The 16,899-nt window shown below is 46.9% G+C and overlaps 1 protein-coding gene across 2 annotated transcripts in view; it reads right to left on the bottom strand.

The window, feature by feature from the left end:
• The window catches only part of ELMO1 (engulfment and cell motility 1), a 286,288-nt gene extending 271,780 nt beyond the window's left edge, over nucleotides 1–14,508 (bottom strand). The window contains exon 1 of one of the 2 annotated variants that reach the window (XM_083577984.1): nucleotides 13,840–14,508. The gene's annotated coding sequence lies outside the window, so the exon portion shown is untranslated. The remainder of the gene's footprint in view (nucleotides 1–13,839) is intronic. The other variant, XM_083577978.1, reaches the window with a different exon arrangement.
• Between the last annotated feature and the right edge of the window lie 2,391 nt (nucleotides 14,509–16,899).

The following is a 16,899-nucleotide window of genomic DNA, read 5'->3' as shown; positions in this document are numbered from 1 at the left end:
ACAGTGGTACCTCGGGTTACATACGCTTCAGGTTACAGACTCCACTAACCCAGAAATAGCACCTCGGGTTAAGAACTTTGCTTCAGGATGAGAACAGAAATTGTGCTCCGGCGGCACGGCAGCAGCAGGAGGCCCCATTAGCTAAAGTGGTGCTTCAGGTTAAGAACAGTTTCAGGTTAAGAACGGACCTCCGGAACGAATTAAGTATTTAACCCGAGGTACCACTGTATTTCAAAAACAGCTTTGTCTCCACCCCTCCTTTTTCTTGCTCACTAGCTCTCTCAAATGAAGGCTTCCATTGTGGATCCAACACAAAATTACCTAGGAGTAAATCCCTTCAGACCCAATAGGGCTTACTTCTGAGTAGACATGCACCAATCAGCAGCATCGGCCAAACAAGCTGCATTCACCAAACGAAGCAGAAGAGCACAGGAGATGTTCAGTTTTCACAATGCCTACATTTTGACTTCACCCCCAAAGCTGCACTCCTCCCTTGTCTCCCAAGACAGACGGATGCCAGCAAAATATTGCAGACCGATATCATAATTAACCTTGCAGGGGTGGGAAGATGAGAGGTTCCTAATTATCATTTGTGCTATTTGGTATTTAAAGATTTGAAACAAATGTGAGCTTGGATTTGATGGCGTAAGCGTTTCGCAAATTTGGCTTTTCGTACCCAGGGACAAGGAAATGCAGTGTTAGAAACCTGAAATGGCATTTCTGCCTGTTGTTTCTTCCCTGTTTGTATCCTGAAAACCCATCTTATATCAAGGGTCAGAGCAAATGCCAGAACCTCACACATCGTGTAGCAACTTGCTCCATGCTTTTGCTAATGTGTCGCTACTCTTCCTACTATCAGCCCTTGCAAATTTGTTTTTGACTTTCCCTTCCATGCCCTGTAGCCCCTTCATCCTGCAACCGGCCAGCCCTGTTGCACTCCAGACTCCCACCCCCCAATTCTAACTTTATCTGCCTTGACTTCCCTCTTCTGCTCCATCCATCAGCTCAAGTCGTTAAAGTTGGCCACAATTCGAAGCGAATGAAAGCTGAACTCTATGTAACAGGAAGCATTGAGCAACTGTTTACTGTAGGTGTATAGGTTTGCTGGCAGATCTGTGGCTGATCACCAAAGAGTTCTTACTCCCAATGGTGTAGCAACAACAGCAACTGCCCCCCCCAACCCAACAACTAGAAAAGTTGAGAGGACCCATAAATGCATTTTACTGCATCGATGCAAAGAATTGTAGAGTTGGAAGGGATCCAGAGGGTTACTTAGTCCAACCCCTTGCAATGCAGGAATTCTGCCCACAGCTGTCCCCGGATGAGCTTGAACCACCAACCTTCTGGTTAACTGCCAGATGCACTGTCCCACTGCGCCACAGAGGACTGATACTGGGAACAAATTCCTGGGCAGAGATCACTCAGAGGCGCCATACTCCTTAAACTGTAACTTTAACCCACACCAAGCCACTATTTTGCACTTGGAGCAAGGGCTAAACCTCAGGATTCTACCAGGGGGGGGGGCACTGATCCCACAAGTATGCCCACCCATTCTTCTACGTGATTTTTTGCAAATCGTACATGGTTATGGCTGAGGAATACTCAGAATCAGAACAAGCCAAGATGAAGGGAGGGACAAGAGGAATCATGACAGATTTATGAGTAAACAGAGGGCAGAACTGGGGGGTTGGGGGGTTGGGGGGGAGGAATGCCATTTCCTATTAGTTTAAGTTCTAGGTGACCCAACAAAGTTAAGTGCACCAAGACTGAGGGACTTCGTGCTTAATTCTGACTGCTGCCCACATTATGTAACCGTAAGGGATTGCTTCAATTAGGCCTTTTGCATTTTAATCTTTGTTAATGCTTTGGGCACATTTGTTACAAGTGGCCTTTGCGCATTAGATCAAAAATCAAAACTGGAAAACAATGCTCCCATATGCAAGCACCAATCAGGGATAGCAGAGATCCAAGATCTATTAGACTTCACTCTGCTGTCTAAAGGAGAGTCCAGCTGGGTACAAGATGGAGTCAAGACATTGCAAGCCTTCAATGATTTACAGGAGAGTGTGCTTAAACATGCAATTAGTGGATTTACTGTATTTTTCGCCCTATAGGACGCACTTTTTCCCCTCCAAAAATGAAGGGGAAATGTGTGTGTGTCCTATGGGGCGAATGCAGGCTTTCGCTGAAGCCTGGAGAGCGAGAGGGGTCGGTGCGCACCGACCCCTCTCGCTCTCCAGGCTTCAGGAAGCTATCCGCAAGCCTTGGGAGCCCGGCGGGAGTTCCTGCTGGGCTCCCAAGGCTTGCGGAGAGCAGCCTGTTCTGGGGGCTGGGGAAGCTCAGGCTTCCCCCGCCCCAGCCCCACGCCTGGGGGGGGGGGGAAATAATTTTTTTTATTTATTTCCCCCTCCCCCCCAAAAAACTAGGTGCGCCCTATGGGCCAGTGCGCCCTATAGGGCGAAAAATATGGTAATTACCTGCCTCATACATAGGATAAAGGCAGTATGGGCTTTCTCTTGCAGCAAGAAAACTTAGGAATAAATGCCACTGTGTGGTAGTGAGATATGTAAAACCAAGTGAGTTATGTATTCATTTATTTAATAATGTTTATATACCGCTTAACTCCAAACAAAACGGAACAAAATACCCTCTGTGTGGTTTATGTACTAACAGGGGATGAGGATCGCGTTGCCTTATCCCAGGCCCAACTCACACACTGGCTATCTGGGTCTATGCTAAATCCCATCTTTAGAATAATGAGGCTAAACGGTTTTATATTTGGGGCTGCGAGCTCGTTAAAAAAAATAGGAGGCCTTTTGGGATGAACTGTTTCAGCAGTTAAGCTTTTATTAGGCTTCAGTTGCCATCTGAAATCATGGCTGTTGCTATGAAAAGGGACGCACAAGTCGTCCGTTCTTGGTAACAAGAGTAAAAGGACGCCATGAGAATGCGACGCATGTATGCGACACTGCTCAGAGCGACGCACCTTTCAGCTCATGCTGCCTCCATCCACTCAAGGGAGAAGCAGGTACATAAAATCAACATTTCTAACGCAGGCTGCTCTAAAGGCAGCAGCTTATTTCAGAATATATTAGACACCTGTGCATTAACTAAACAACTGTTATGCGTTTGAGGAGTGGGTGAGCTGTATGCCTGAGCCCCCCTTTCTAATTCCTGGATCCCGCATGGATTCAATTGCTGGGATAGCCAGGCCGGCCTGGTAATGGCCCACTAAGTAAGGGTCGCCAAGGGAACAAAGGAAGTGGCTCTGTGCCAGAGAGCAAATGGGTGGGCTTTTCTCCCTCAACTGTCTGGTAGACAGAAAGACAAAAAGGCAGAGTTGAGAGCGATGTGTGCTATACGCTGGATGCAAAATCTCTGAAACACAGAGAGAGGAAGCCAGCCTTGATTTCGGCTGGAATCCGAGGCTGTGGCTGTGGGAGAAGCAGGACCTCCTGGTAGGCTCAGGTGGTATAGATGTCTAAATAAACAATATATCCTAAAGCCACCTGTGTCTCCTTTCCAAAAGGAAAAAACGAACTCTGGGTAAGTGCCTGGAATCCCTGGGATCTCGCACAGCTCACTTATAGTCAAGAACTATATAACCTTTTTTCCCAGTAGTGATGTATGGAAGTGAGAGCTGGACCATAAAGAAGGCTGATTGCCAAAGAATTGATGCTTTTGAATTATGGTGCTGGAAGAGACTCTTGAGAGTCCCATGGACTGCAAGAAGATCAAACCTCTCCATTCTGAAGGAAATCAGCCCTGAGTGCTCACTGGAAGGACAGATCCTGAAGCTGAGGCTCCAATACTTTGGCCACCTCATGAGAAGAGAAGACTCACTGGAAAAGACCCTGATGTTGGGAAAGATGGAGGGCACAAGGAGAAGGGGACGAGAGAGGATGAGATGGTTGGACGGTGTTCTTGAAGCTACTAGCATGAGTTTGACCAAACTGCGGGAGGCAGTGGAAGACAGGAGTGCCTGGCGTGCTCTGGTCCATGGGGTCACGAAGAGTCGGACACGACTAAACGACTAAACAACAACAATATAACCTCTGCTACTTTTCTAGGAAAAGAGGTGTTGGACCTCACCATGAACTTCTCCCTTGTTCTCCACCTGAAAGGAGCTGAGGTCCAGTGAGTTCTGGATGGGGAAAAAAGAAGTCCTGTGTATAACTGTCTATTTAACATTCCTTCACAATTTATCATTTTTTGGTGTGTTTTTCTCAGATGCAAAGTTTATTTTCACTTCCCAAAAAAATATTTCTGTTAAAATATTTATATCCTATCTTATCTTTTTTTAAAAAAAATGCCTTAAAGGTGATTTCCAACATGTTTCATATAGGGTGAATGTTTTATTTAATTTCCATACATCTTTTTTCTGTCCTCCTTCCATTTCCGTGTTATTTTGACGGTATTTAGATGGCAAGGCTTTCGGACGGGGGGCTTTGTCATATTTTAAGGGCTGTGCAGTTAACTCCACACAATAATTGTATTTTAAAATCCCTGTCTTATTTGCGAGTACACAAGGGGAACTCCTACGCATTGCAACCGAGAGACAAAATATAGTCGAGCAATGATGCAACAGCTAGAACACAGCATCCTACACATTCATGCCAAAATGAACTACTTGCATTAAATTAGTTAAGTGCCCACCAGGCTTTTTTCTTTCTTTTTTTCATATTTCCAGTAAAGAAGCTGGAATTAGTTATAAGTGCCTGGTACACATGCCGGGTTTGCCTCCCTGACTGCGCAGCCCAGAGCTTTTTTCCTACAGAGGTCAGCTTCTGTTGGAGAACAGGAGCTCACTGTGTGAGGGACAACAGGTGAAATTATTATTATTATTATTATTATTATTATTATTATTATTATTATTATTAATATCACTACTACTACTACCACCAACTGTGTGGCAGAGGGAGAGTGTAAGCAGGAAGGGGGGGAGGCAATTGATCTGTGTGAAGTACTGTCTCCCCACGCCTCTTTTAAAAAGAATCATAAAATCCTAGAACTGGAAGGGAACACGAGGGTCATCTAGTCCAACCCCCTGCAATGAAGTAATATTTTGCCCAATGTGGGATTCGAACCCACAACCCTGAGATTAAGAGTCTCATGCTCCACTGACTGAGCTACCCCAGCAGCAGTATTAATAATAATTTTAAAGTGTTTTATAAGCTTTGACTGTAAGCTCTGCAGCTGAACTGGGATTCAAAACTAGCTTCTATTTACTGAATACCATGGATCCCAGAGTGATATAAAAATTATAGAGCAAATCATTGTAAAGTAGTACTCACTGGCTGGGACTGTAGACCAAGTTATCTGGAGGGTGTCCAGACTAGTGAAGGCTGAATTAATTAAAGGAATGCACTAAACCAAGGATAGGGAACCTATAGCCCTCCAGCTGCCATTGGAAATATACTCCCAGGCAGTGTTAGAAATTAGCCAGGCGCCAAGTGCATTTTGCAACTGGCGCAGGTCCAACAGCGACCAAGTGGAGATCTCTGGATGCCAGGAAAGCAAAATGTCACTTAGAGAAGGATCTGAAATATTGTCATTTGTTTTATTTCATGTTTTAATGCATTGCAAACTACTTTAAGATTAGTTCTTTAACATCTAAAGAGATATAGAAATGAAATTAATAAATATAATAATACAGTATTAATAATAACAGAACTCCATCACAAAAGAGCACCTTTTTGTGGTGACCGTAACCTGAGTTTAAGGTGCCATTTGGTGATGAAATTCTATGGCTGAGTTTCTAATGCTGTCCATCATCCGTAGCCATTGGCTTGTCTGGCTGAGGACAACAGAAGATGGAGACCAGACTCTCCACAGCCTTTCCCAACCTGTGGGTCCCCAGATGTTGTTGAACTACAACTCCTATCACCCCTAGCTAGCAAGGCCAGAGCTCAGGGATGATGGGAGTTGTAGTCCAACAACATCTGGGGACCCACAGGTTGAGAACCGCTGCTCCAGAACATGGGTAGGCAACCTAAGGCTCGGGGGCCAGATGCGGCCCAATCGCCTTCTAAATCCGGCCCGTGGATGGTCTGGGAATCAGCGTGTTTTTACATGAGTAGAATGTGTGCTTTTATTTAAAATGCATCTCTGGGTTATTTGTGGGGCATAGGAATTCGTTCATATTTTTTGTCAAAATATAGTCCAGCCCACCACATGGTCTGAGGGACGGTGGACCAGCCCACAGATGAAAAAGGTTGCTGACCCCTGCTCCAGAATATCTGGAGTCACAGGTTCACCACCCCTGACTGAAACAAAAAAAATTCTCTTTTTACAGGTATGAATATCTACTCAGAAGTAACACATTGAGTTCACATTTGAAAGAATGTGGTAGGAGACATGAAGGCATCTCAAATAGAAGTTAAAGATCCAGTTCTGGATTGTGGTGAACTTTTAAAAGGAAGGTTTTTCACAAAGCTACATTAAATTTTTACACCACCCTTTATTCATTGATCCCAGGGAGGTTTACAGCATAAAAATGAAAAAAGGAGTAGAAATTGTGTCTCAAACTAGCAAACAGGCACAAAATAAAATTTATTAATAGAAACCAGAACAAAATATTTGGAAACTGCTTCCGCAGTACATTTCTTTTCCTGTTTCACTTCCTATTCAAAAGTACAGTGGTTCAACTTTAAAGATGCCAGCATATCAATAAATCACACTTTTAACGCTTTCAAAATGGACTTTACAAATATAGCGGCACCCTGGTAGCAAGCTACCACAGAGAACTAAATAGAGGATAAAGTTACAGCCTTTGCAGTAAATTTGCTTGCCTTTTAAACCCAGGGTTGTGATATGAACAGAGCTGGTATCCTCAAGCGGTGCAATACATAGTATTATATTGCATTTGATTTCTACCAATATTCCAGGTCTTAAAAGTTTATTGCTCAGCTGACTTAAAATGGGCAGGAAGGCGGGGGGCGGGCGGGCAACTTCCAGAAGCAGAAAGTAAAGGGGAAACTAAACAGAAATCTTTAGTACTTTAATAGTGCACACATAACATTTCCCTTTTTGCCACAAATTCGTCTTCTTTTTTAAAAGCATATTCAGTACAGGGAATGTTCTTATAGCTACACAAATCTAAATCTATTGTAATGGAAGTGCTGCATTTTTGCTCTTAAAAGGTCAGGCACAACATTAATCAATCAGCTCTCATCAAAAAAGTAACACAAACAGGCTGAAAGATGCAAAATGTCTTGTCCTCTAGGCATGGTTCCCGATTCATACTGAACTTTTTCTTCCTTCGCTGAACATTATACAAGTGAACTGGTGAATGGCCTCCTAAGGTGGAAGTGAGATTTCCTGTAACCTGCTGTCAGACAATCAGGATTTAGGAAAATACTATCTCATAATTGACATACTTTTTTCTACTCAAAAGGACACAAACCTATCGATTTTCTTCAACCATGCCAGTTTACAGCAACAAGGAGCAACTTGCTCCTCAACAACCAACGTCAAACAATAATAGGGTCACAGAAGGGAAGGAATGAAGAGGTTCCAGGACCAAATAAAAGAAACATGGAATTGCTTGTTTTGAGAGCAAAGGACAGAAACGTTCAAAGAAAGCAGCAACTTGCAACAATCTGGTAAGAGGCTTTGGGAGAAAGTGGGCCGCCATTAGCGAATCTGCTCCAAACACTCTCAACTGAAGGCAACAGACAATGATGGGAGCTGGTTTATGTAAATAACATCCTCATTATTCCTGAACTGAACCACTCAATGCTGAAGTAAGGGGTTGTATGTCTGAATGCTCACCCATTACATGGAGACAGAAAACCCTCAGAGGATGCAGAAAACTGTGTCAGAAAAGGGCTTTGCATAGCCCCTTCTAAAGCATGCTGTTTTTATTCAAGAAGTTTGTTGTGGGAAATCAACTCAGGGATTCACAGATTTTGACTGGTCACCATAGATAAGACCTGGTTCTCCCTGCAGACTGGGGCCTTGTCTCCAATGTCACGGAAAGCTTCAGAGTGTCTTCAAAGCATGGTGCAACATGGCCCAGACCAAATTACCCTCATAGGAAATGGTCACATACCTGCATACGGCTATTTTTTCCCCCCAACCAAGCCCAACAGGCATTCTCCAGGGTCTTGGGAAGAGGTCTTTCAAATTATCTGATTCTTTAACTGGAAAAGACAGGAATTGGTTTTCTGCATGCAAAACACGTGCTGTACCCATGAGCTGTCTACCTCCTCTCCAGCTCCAAGCTGGGGCTCCTCAGCCTTGTGTGCCCATCTCCCTTCCAGGCACAGACCAACTCCAGACCCGCTTAGCTGTGTTATGGCTGCTCCTTTATGTGACTTTAGGCTCTGCTGATTCCATGAACTGGTCCTAATAAACGGGTTATGGCCATAATAAACGGGTCAGGTAGGAAAGAAAAGAAAAAAGACAACCGGAGAAGCATAAAAGTGTTTTACAGTTTTTAAGAAACTAAAATGGAAGGTAATGCCAAAAAGGCAATAACAGTTTAATGATTGTTACTTCAGTTTTATGCAAAGCTGTTGAAAACAAAACCTTTCACGGCATGCAACAATTATAAGACCAGATAATTCTTTTAAAAAGACTTTGTAGCAAAATAGAGCCTTTAGCTCAGTGCACAGAGTTCCTACGTTAAACCTCGGCATTTGCAATTGAAAGATATCGGCTAACAGGGCCAGGAAAGACCACTACAGTACTTGTGACGCAAGATCTTGAAAAGGCCACTGGTCTCCAAGTGGTGGGTTGGATCTCAAACTTGAGTCTCTGGCCGTTGTTGGGCTACAACTCACATCACCCCTAGCTAGCAGGACAAGTGGTCAGGGATGATGGGAGTTGTAGTCGAACAACGGCCAGAGATCCAAGTTTGAGAATTACTGCGATTAATGGTTCACCACCTGACCTATCTCAACCTACGGTGAGTTGCAGCAACAATACAATCGCCATACAAAGATATGGTAACAAACAAAAAGGTCAGCCGCCAAATGTGCTCTTCAGCTAAAGGCTGGCCTGGGGTCCAAAAATGTTGAGATATTTCCAATGCAGACAATACTTGGGACAAGACTTGGGGCAACGGTCCTTTCCTGGTGCAAGGAAGGAGCCTTATTATGTTCCAACCTGCAAGGTGACATTCGCAAAGCACAACGATGCATCTCTGCAGCAAAGCACATGGTTCTCCCCAAGATGTTCAATAACTTTCATTCATCTATAATGGCCTTTATAGACAGCAAGTATTTTGAGGACCGCAAACTATCCATCATGTTTGTTCCACATGCTGTTATTTACCTCAAACTCTTTGGCATAAGCAAGTTCAGGAATACATTTACTTCGAAACGCAAACCAGCTTTGAGATTAGCTGGGCAGGCTGCTCCGAAAAGTTTTATCAAAGGAATAGCAACATGTACAGCCTATTAGCGAAGGGATATTTTAGAAGGTCTTGGTGGAATGGTCTTAATTACCCAAAGCTGGGAGGCAGCAGGGCCTCCAGATGTTCCTTTATTTTAGCAGTCTTTCTCATTCAGTAACTTCAAAGGCCCACCAAACACAAAGGACATCCTGGTTTTCAAAGCAGTGCCGGAACACCATGTCCCTCTGCGATGCAATCCTACACCCAGCTCCCCTGAAAGAAGTCCCACCCAGTTCAATGGGACCTACTCTCAGGTAAGTGTGCAGCGGCCTACAAGGGCCTTCGCTCTTCAAATGCAGACCTAACGTTGCTCATGGATTCCTTTGAGAATGCCAGGGCAAAGGGAGGGGGGGCAGTGGATCACTTGATTGCCGGCATGGAAAGCATGAGATCACATCCTAAAAGCAAAAGAAAATAGCCGAAGCCCTCACGGCAAGAGCTCAAACTGCACAATCCAAGAGATTTCAGCAAACAAAAGGCGGAAGGAAGGGTGGAGCGGCGCCACACAAGCACACAGAAGTTTGCCACAGAAAGAGCCCTGTGAGGAAGTGCTGCTACATGCACCGTTGTCTCAAGAAGAAACCAACCGTCTAGTTAGTTTCCTTCTCCCACTAGACACCCAGGGGAAAATGTGCACCCTGATAACCTGAGGAGGAGGCCAGAAATGCCTCCTTTACGATGAGAGAGGCACATTACATGCGCCACCAGAAGGTATGGATGCATCACAGGCGAGAGAGTGCGCAAGCCCCTTGCTCCAGGGCAGTTTTATTGACTGGAACAGAAATCCCTGGGAATAAAGAGGCTGTAGATGGTCGACATCTATGGCAGTAAAATGAAACAAAGCTGTCTACGATATCTGCTTTCTGTATGTCGTTCTGTGAATTTTACAGAATTGAAAAGAGACTCTGAGCACATTTTTCCTGCTTAGCATGATATCGTGGAAGTGGAAGGGGCAGAAATCTGCCTGTGACAAACCTCACTCTTCATTCTGCTTGATGCTGACAGCACGGGGCCCGGCTGCTCCTGGAAGGTTCAAAGATCTCGCTCCCCTAATTAGTTGCCATGAAATAATTTATGAGTAGCAACTTAAAGTCAGACAGAGTTATCCTATGGAAGGAGAATCTCTTAATACATGTAAGAAACAGCAAATTATTAGTATGGATTCGCCCTAGGTGATAAAGCAACGTGTGCACATATGGCATGTCGAAATAGAAAAATACTGACAGATACCAGGAGACGAAAAACCAAATTATTCCTCCATACATTTACAGAGCCCACCCATGCAACTGCTGACTTGGTCCATTCAATATTTAAAAATGCACAAATCAGTCTAAAAGGTCCTTTTAAATTTTAGTTGAACAGGCCATTCCCCAACAATATGGCCTAGTCAGAACTTGCCAATTACAAAAAAACACATAAATGGAAGAAGAGAAATTCAAATGGTTTCAGTAGACAGCACTAGAAAATACAAGTGATGTTTTGGGACTCTCCCCCCCCCCCCCCCGCAGTGGAAAAGAAATAAAGAAAAATAATTACAATTGTGGGTGAAGTTCTGATATACTCACAGGACAATATCCAGCCAAAGAGTAATTGAGTTCAGTGTATGAGTTTAGCATATCCTTTAATCTCTCCCACTAAAAAATGGGGGGGGGGGTGAAGTGTTTCACTTTACCCAGACTATACTTTTAAATTGCATACTTCAGATGTTTTAAATACACACCAAAAAAACATACAAGTTCAAAAGCAACTTCAGTAAAAATATATAGCACAAAACCCTGTAACTGATAAAAACTGTGGTTATCAAAACTCTCTTTGGAGGGAGTCACGCCCTGGAATGAAAGTTTAGCTTTATAGTCAGAAATATCGTAAGTAATTGCTGGTACTGCAAACTCAACTAGATGAATGCAACTGATTTTTGGTTTTCAATGCCAGCTCCTGCATGAAGTCCTGCTGGTACCTTTCACCTGCCTCTCTCTGCCCAGTCACTCAATCCTATACAGAGCCCAGCTGCAGCAGAATAAAACTGTATTATTATTTGCAAATTTTTGTTGTGATTGAGTAAGTGACATTTCTCTTTATTCGCTGAAAGATGGGTGTCACATGCAGTTCATGAACTTATTGAACTTTCCATCATAATCAAGATAGTATATATATATATATATATATATATATATATATATATAGTAAACTGGAGTTTTTTTATATGGTGTGCAGAGTACACTTTAGAGCGTACCAAAGGGCAGGGCCTTGGGCCAAGCAGCCAGCAGTGAAATTCAAATAATACCTGGGGGCAGGGGAGAATGGATGGGCACAGGAAAGGAGGGCCTTGAAGAAAACAGAAGTTGGCACCAAGCAAGTGTTTTGGAAGGCTATTGAAAGCAGACAAAGCAGCAAGGGGGAAAAGGCAGCCTCTTCTGAAGGAGCAGGAGATTTTCAGAAGATGGAGCGGGAAGCTTTTAACTAATGATACAGAGGAATCAACGCATGGTGCTTGCTCCCACTGAGGGCTGCACTGTAAATTCCACTGAGTTCAATGGGGTTTGCTTTACTGTTTATTTTAAACCTGGGCGTTTTAAACTTTTTGCTGAAATTGTTTTGTGCGTTAATTTTGGGTTTTATAACTGATGTCATGCTTGCAAGCCACTTGGAAGCCATTCTGGCCTGTAAGCGGCATAAAAATCAAGCACCACCAACATTTATACACAGGGCTGGGCTTACCTGTAAGGAGGCAAGGGCAAAACTCAGTTGACAAGAAATAAGGTAAGGGGGGTCAAGTGCTCAGCTCCTTATCCACCCGCTTGCAAATCTCCCTTAGGCATCAAAATGCCTTCGGCTACCTTTCTCTTACATAAAGTGTCTGCTTTATAATATATCCCTCCTTTGTGGGGGCAGGTGAGGTGCCAGCATCAGGTTTAAGGCAGTGCAGGTAGTCCACACACACACACCCCCCCAGGGCATAGCTGTCAACTTTCCCCCTTTTTAAAGGAAAATTCCCTTATTCCAAATACGATTCCTCGCAAGAAAAGGGAAAAGTTGACAGCTATGCCCCAGGGTGCCAAGCCAAGGGGGTGCAAAATAAAATAAAATATTTAATGCAGGAACCTACTGAGAAGATCAACTCAAAAAGCAACTGTACCAAAAGGAATGTATGTCAATATAAAAAAAAATATTTAGTGGGGGGCCGCAGGAATTTTGTCCTCGCTTAAGGTGCCATATTACAAGAGTCTGTCCCTGAGCAATTTTCTAACCCCATAACTTAGCGGCATTTCCCTCTCCCGTTTCTAGCTAGCCTGGTAGTGCGGTTTTTGTCTTGACCCGCATCAGGCTCGGGTCGTTTCACACGTGCGGGCCGGGGAAGTCAGGTGCAGAGGCGCGCAAAAGGGGAAAGCCCCTGGAGGGACTGGCTGGCGAAAGGGTCGAGAGGAGGAAGAAGGGGGAAGAGGGGCGAGAGAGCAGCCCCGAAGCCGCTTATCTAGGGCAACGCCGCCCCCCGGAGGCGCGCCCGCCCGCCCACCCCCGACCCCGGCAAGCGCCCCACGCGCGGGCAGCGGCTGCCGAGCGAGCACGCGGGGGGGGGGGGAGACGCGCTTCCTCCCCAACTGCAGCAACGTCCTCCTTCCTCCCCCCCCCCTTCCTCGCCCTCGGGCGCCTGTCTCCAGGCGCTGCCCGGGTCTCTCGCCCAGGCGGAACAGATTCCCCCCCCCCGAAACAGCACGCACCTTCCCCCCCCCCCCGTTTGGCTGCTGCGCGGACGCCTCCATCGCCCTCCCCGGGGACAAACGGCAGCTCCGGAGCAGCCGCCCGCCCGCCCCCGCCCAAGGCGCGCCAGAAACGAGGAAGGGGAGGCCACCTGCGGCCACCCATCCCGGGGAGAGGAGCCCCCACCGCACCCCGCGCAACTCTGCAGCTCTCCGGACGCCCCCTTCCTCTCCTCTTTAAGTCTTCCCTGCGGGCGGCCCCCCACCCCGCACTCGCCCCGCGCACTTCTTTGCAGGATCAGCTCCCCTGCGCTCTCCCCCCCCCCCCTGTAAAGGGGCCGCATTTCCCACGCGCGCCTTCCCCGGCCCCTGCAGCGCAGGTAGAGCGCGTCAGGTCCCCACGGCGGGGAGAAGCGTCCACCCCCGCCACCCCCCACCCCAGCCAACTCCGCGGGACTTGCTCCCGAGCGCACGGCAGCCTCCGCGCAAAAGAACCCCGCAGCTGCACCTCCCCGTCCAGGGCTGCGCCCCCGGGCAAGCTCCCGTCCCCGGAGGAGCGCGTGCAATCTTGCCAGCCCGCCTCCCCCTCCTGCCCGCAATCCTAGCCGAGCAGGCAGCCCGGGGATCCCGGAGCGGAGGAGGAAGTTGGCTGCGCTGCCGCAGAGGCTGGAGGGCGCCGCGCTCGGAGGGGGCTCCGCCGGCCGGGCAGCGCCTCCTGCGCCGGGGAAGTTGGCCTCTTACCGCGGCTTGTTTGGGTGCTTCTCTTCGCGACTCTCTCTTTCTCTTTCTATCCCATCATCAGACTCCAACGCGCGCAGCACACCCCGCGCAGAAGCCTCGCCGCCGCCGCCGCTCGCACTTCCTCTTCCTTCCTCCTGCTGGCCGGAGACGCGATTTGCATCTGCAAAGAAGCCTCCCCCAAGATGATCTCTTAAAAACTCATCGTTTCTTTGGAGACGGAGAGTTGCTGCTGCTCTTGCTGCTGCTGCTTTTCGCCGTGCATCCGCCTTCGGTCTTCACGGATTTAAATCGCTGATCCGCCGCGATCCTAAAGGCACGTTCCTTCGATGTGCCGAGGGGCTTGCGGGCTTTGCGCAACGACGCGCTTCTCGGGGATGGGGACCTTTCCAACTTGCCAGGCCTTGGCGAAAAGAGAGCGGCGCGTAACGGTTCGGCTTGGCGCTCTGTCTCGGAAGGCACCTTAAAAAATAAAAACCAAGCAAGGAGCCCTTTGGAGTGTCTTTTGCTGAAAAATGCTTCTGCAAGCCGGAAGAGTGTCGCGCAGGCAGGAGCAGCTTCCCATCAGACTTTGGAGGGTGGCCGGGGGGGGATTTGCGGGCAGCGACTGCCCAAAACACTCGCTGCGCTTACGTGGGATTGACCCAAGATAACACTTGCTTTTTGGAGGAGCGTGCAAGCGCAGCTCAGCAGCAGCGCGGATCCTTAGCAAGCGAGGGCGGCAGTGAGCACATTATGTCGCATATATAGAATTATTGTGGACTTGGAAGGGACCCCGAGGGGATATGTATTTATATACCTCCAATTTCAAATTTGTTTGCAAGCAGCCATCCCTGTAGTTGAGCCTTGCAAGGCGTGCTTTGCCCCTCTTAGCAAGTGATGGGTGTTTATCTCCATGCTGTGAAAAGCTTCAGCTGCTGTTTTACTACATGTTAAGCTGTTCGTGAAAGGCGCAGGCGGAACTCTGGCCATTTCTTTTTGAGGCAGCTCCAGTTCAGTTTTCAGGAACTCCATAGTTCACACGTACATGAGACAGTGTGTGAAAGGCGAGAGTAAGCAACTGCGTAGATGCAGTAGAGATTGCTCAGTGAAATAAATGAATAAAATTAAGTCAGATGAACGCACATACCTCCCAAAACACATACAGTGGTACCTCGGGTTACATACGCTTCAGGTTACAGACTCCGCTTACCCAGAAATAGTGCCTCGGGTTAAGAACTTTGCTTCAGGATAAGAACAGAAATCGTGACACAGCGGCAGCGGGAGGTACCTCAGGTTAAGAACGGACCTCCAGAACAAATTAAGTTCTTAACCTGAGGTACCACTGTGCTAAGGAAGCTTATTCTCCAGGTGTCAATTGTTTTGTGACCCAAAGACCACCATCCACACACCAGAGACATTAGCAAGATTGCGGGGAACCTGATCTTTGCAGGAAAGAGCCCTAAGGACAGAACTCTGAATCCGCACACTCCATTGCTGTGGAATGGAATGGAATACTGTAAATCCTGAAAAGAAGGCATGGCTGAGTGGAAGGTCTCTCGTCCAGGCACTGAGCAGACCTAGACCTCACCAAGACCTGGCTGGCTGGTGCCCACTGGGGTTGGCAGAGCAGAAGGCAGGGAGGCCAACAATGGCAGGCAGAATCAGATCATCCTAGTCTTGGTCCCATTCTCCCTGCTGAGTCCTGCAATGAAGAAGAAGAAGAGTTTGGATTTGATATCCCGCCTTTCACTCCCCTTCAGGAGTCTCAAAGCGGCTAACATTCTCCTTTCCCTTCCTCGCCCACAACAAACACTCTGTGAGGTGAGTGGGGCTGAGAGACTTCAAAGAAGTGTGACTGGCCCAAGGTCACTCAGCAGCTGCATGTGGAGGAGCAGAGACGCGAACCTGGTTCACCAGATTACGAGTCCACCGCTCTTAACCACTACACCACACTGGCTCTCAATGAGACTAGGGTACTCACAAGTAGACCAGAAATACTGTGCTGTTAGTGAATGGGCTATAAAGTAGTCAGGTTCTGGAATCAAGTGATTTTAAAATTGTGTTGAACATTTGCCTACTCTTCGGTCCCTTTTTAAGTCCGTGGGATCTGTGTTTTGAGCATTAATCCTGGCTCGCATGCATGCACAAAGGTTGCATGGCGGTTTTACGACGCCCGCTCTCTTGTGCATTTGTTCTCATTTGTTTCCGGGGAGGTTATACAACAGTGAACATTCATCCAGATTTGTTTGCACAGAGATTCTACATTATCCTGTCCATACATCCTGGAGGTCCTCTGACAGGGTCTGAAAGACAGTGACTTACTAGTAAAAAAAGACTTGTTCCCATTTGTGTTTCCCCTCTGGCACAAGACACAGATGGAGGAGGTTGCTCCTTCTCACACTTGTCCCCTGCTGCCCTGCTCAGAGAGGGCGACAGCAACAAGGGGGACTTTGAGGGCCCAGTGATCAGCCCCCTGTTTGGGTGTAGACCTTGGCAGGGGCCCAGTGATGCCAGTCCCTGATGCCAGCCCACGGCGGTCACCCTGCAAAATGGGTTGGCAATAGTTGCAGGAGACCCAAACCAAAGTACTTATTCACTCATTCTATCATTAATTTATAACATTCACTGCCACAAAAGTGCTGTGCTGGCTGATGTCTTTAAAAGGGAGGGTGCATCCATCTATCCATCGGCTGCTATTAGGTCTGATGGCTGAATAGACCATCCCTGTTGAGAGAGAATGTGCCCCTGCAGACCAACTGCGGAGGCCTTGCTTGCCTGCACCGTGGCAGCATCTGGTGGCCAGCGATGGGAAAACGATGCTGGACTAAATGGACCCAGCAGGAATCTTCTTAAGTTCTTATGGGTCATGAATTATTAGTTTAAAGACATCATTTCGGTCTTGATCACTGCTAGTGCAGAAAGTATAGCAGACAAGCGACTGACTGGGAAGGTTTTGTCGGGCATGTGACAGCCAATCTGTTCTCAGGCACTAGTCAAAGCACGAGTTACCACATTTAAAGCCCTAAAACAGTTTGGGATCAGAATAGTTAAAGGACCAAAATCCCACAGTTAAAATTATAT

This window comes from Podarcis filfolensis (genome assembly GCF_964270895.1).
Source record: "Podarcis filfolensis genome assembly, chromosome: 12".
NCBI classification, from domain to species: Eukaryota; Metazoa; Chordata; class Lepidosauria; order Squamata; family Lacertidae; genus Podarcis; species Podarcis filfolensis.
This window is presented reverse-complemented; position numbering and strand designations above follow the sequence as displayed.